A 3,707-nucleotide genomic window follows, 5' to 3' on the forward strand; every position below is an offset into this window, starting at 1 on the left:
ATCATTCGTCCTTGAATGAAGACTTACTAGGTTGAAATGATAGTGAAAGGGATATAATTACTAACGTTGAATTCTAAGAGCTAAATATAGATATGATGAATGGATTTATAACTAAAACTTAAGACTACTTTTGAAATTAGGGAACTTACAAGTACTCTCTGCTGACTTCTGAAGTTGGATAACTAACATAATACTGATTTTTGAATCTTAATATCTGTTATGGTTGGGACTGAGTTATAGAGAGCAAGAAAACAACTGAATTTACACATATAATGAATAAAAAAAAGTATTCTTATAGAATAGGCATATTCATGAAACTAAGGATTGTAAGACTAGATGGAAACATAGGAAATTACAAGAGTTTGTTTGATCACTGACTGAATCATTAGCTATACGGATTGACTCATATTAAGAGCTAAGAACTCAATTGAAGAATTCATTTGATAAACACATATTAAGGGTTGTAAAGTAATCAATAATGACATGTGATTTTCTAAGGGCCGCCAAAAAGAAATTTTTGTTGTCTTCAACACACCTTGTTAGAGGTTCTAATAGTATTGGGGATGGAAAAATTTTGGACATGATCTGAGTAAGATGTCTATATTAATATTCCAACATGGTCTAACTATTTTGTCCCACTAATCCGAGTTCATAAAAAAAGAAATGGTTTAGATTTGACCATGACACACTCTTACTCTGAAATTTTAAGGAATATGACTGACGAACCATTTTATGACCATGGGTGATGCTCATAGGTTAGAGGATGGAGCTAAGATTCTGTGGACTTTATTAGACGAGCAATGGTATGACTCATAGGATCGTCCCATGATTGTACCTTAGTTTATAGTTTGACAGTCCAAGTCAAGACACAACTTTGTAATACAACACTTTCTATAATTGTGCTTTCTACCTATGATTGTGGGTTTCAATTATGGCTAGGAGGTATAGTTTGTTAACTTTTAGGTTTTGAGGCTATTCCATGTAGACAAAGACGTGGTAACATCGTACTGTTTAAACCCAAACCTTGGTTCATGATATCTCATTGCTAGATAGTATTTCACTATAATTTTTGATAAAAGTACATCATTCAAGGTTGCCAAAGGCCAAGTCTAGTCTATCTAAAAAATCTCACCCTATTAAATCTTAACCAAGATATAAAAGCCTCTACAACTAAAAGGACTACACTAGTCTTAAATATAAAAATCTATTTTCTTAATCCACATATAGCTACCACCCTCAAAGGTACACTTTTTCTTGCTTCCTTAAATAAGCATCCTTAGGTTCTAATCTAAGAGCTACTAATAATCATAAGTTATTATCCACATGTGTATCGACAAGTCATTCAATCCTATTAATCTACCAGCATCACCATCACCATCAAAACATGAGAATGATCACTAAAGAACAAGAATATAGGAGTCTAGGATAAGAGAAATACTGAAAAATCTTAACTTAAGATTTTTCACAACTTTGACACTCAATTAGGGACATAGGGGTAAAGTATAACATAAATGAACTTGTTTAATAGATCTAATTTTAGAGCATACATAATGTAATGAGATCTTACTAGTCATTAAGGATATGCCATGAGTACCTAGTACTGAGCATAGTATAAAACATGAGTGAAAGAGTCATGAGCTATATGAAAAAGGATTGGAATTCATGAGTCATGGAGTATGATTCGTACTATTGAGTGAACTATTACTCCGTATACTAAGAATTGAGAATAATATAACACTTTATGATTTATTTGACTATGATTTATGATAGTGGTGTCATAATGATTGTATTTCAAGATATGTGCTAACATAAGAATGCGTTGGGTATCTGCCTCCCCTAATGTTGTTCAAGAACCCACTAGCATCATTATAGGAATCGGAAAACCTGAATTGGTTCTAAGTTTTATCACCCCCTTAGATTTAAGCCATCATTCTATGTACGTAGACCTCTTTAATAATCTCTAAACTGATTTGTAATTACTTCACTCCAGTGGTTGGGGTATAAATATACTCTAAGTACTAAAATTCCCTGGAAGACTATATCTAAAAATGTAAAACCCATTGCTAGTAGTTTCTCTAGAGATACAATACTTAACTTTCTCTAACCTCAGCAGTCATCCAATATACTTAACTACTTACTAACATATAATCTTCTAGAGTTTTACAATACATTAGGCACACATTTACTTCTTTTAAAAATACAAAACTCTTCTCTCTATTAGCTTGATCATTTTAAATACAAACTTAGATCATAACACTTAGCATGGATCTCCTTACACCTTTTCATGCACTATATTAACTTACTACTACTGGATAGTAATCATGAAATACTAGTCCACTAAATATTTTATGAAAAATATTAATCTTAACAAACTTCGCTAATTTTTTTGTCACTACCTAGTCTTAATTTTTGCTAAAGCATTGACATACTCTAAGTACCCTTAATCAGTAAATATTTCTCAAAGTGCTATCATAAAGTATAAAAATACCCTGTTGACTCGATAGATACATAACTCTATCTACGAAATCCAGATAAACATTATCCCTACTTTACTCCTACTACACTTCTAAGCTCATGCTTCTTAATCTAGGTCATCTTACCATAGGATTCTGAGAAGTGATCTAAGATCAGATCTGATGTTGGCTCACCATATGGCATTTATGAATAAAAGTGAGCTCCTTAAAAATCCTAAACTCAAAAAGACACTAATGCAATCCTCTCAAGTTTGAGTACAATCTCATAACTGTCTGAAAGGACTATTTGAGAAAACTTTATCAGTAGAAATTTATGATAGACTATTTCTATATCTTAAGATGAGGCATAAATAGTGGAAATAGAGTAATACATAGATATGCATAAAATTCTTAGAGAATATTTCTATTGAATTATATGTAATGTGAAATAAGGGAAAAATTTCCTAAATTCCCCATATCTCTTGAAGAAAAGTATAGACATCTCTGTACCATTTTGCAAAACTCTACTTGACAGGACTTTATAGATATAGGACACTTGAACCTTGTGCTATGATATAATTTTGTCATGTCTTGTGACTGCCCCTAGTCATAACACTATGCTTAAAACCATAAGTATCCCCAAACTAATCCATGATACTAGTATAATATTCGAGCAACTGAATAATATATATATATATATATATATATATATATATATATATATATATATATATATATATATATATATATAAGCTAAACTGAATGAGTGGAAACATGGTCATTGAATAAAATAGTTTAATACATTTAATATTAAAAAGTTTATTTACAACATCAATAATCTAAAAAGAATTTGAAACTGAGTACCACAACTCAAACTGAATATCTATGAAGCCTCTACTAGTATTGACTATAGGTAGTTAGGACATGAGACGTAGCTATCCCTAATTAAAATATGTAGTCTTTTTACCCTAAGAGAAATCTTATGAATTATGCATACTAATAAAGATACGATTTAGGTGTGTCACTCGTACACTAGTTTATGATTCATACCTTTCTACCCTCCCCCTCTAGTATGTTGAACATCCTAAAAGGGTAGCATACTGTCCTCAATACGACCTGGCCTCTCCTGGTCATATCTTAGTCTATGAGTCATACACAACTTAATCGTATGGAAGGTTGTCATGGTCTAGAGTAGACTATTTTTTATATGAGTCAAGGGTATGTTTTAGGGTACAAGTCATACCTCTTGAATAA

This window comes from Capsicum annuum, chromosome 4 (genome assembly GCF_002878395.1).
Source record: "Capsicum annuum cultivar UCD-10X-F1 chromosome 4, UCD10Xv1.1, whole genome shotgun sequence".
Taxonomy (NCBI): domain Eukaryota; kingdom Viridiplantae; phylum Streptophyta; class Magnoliopsida; order Solanales; family Solanaceae; genus Capsicum; species Capsicum annuum.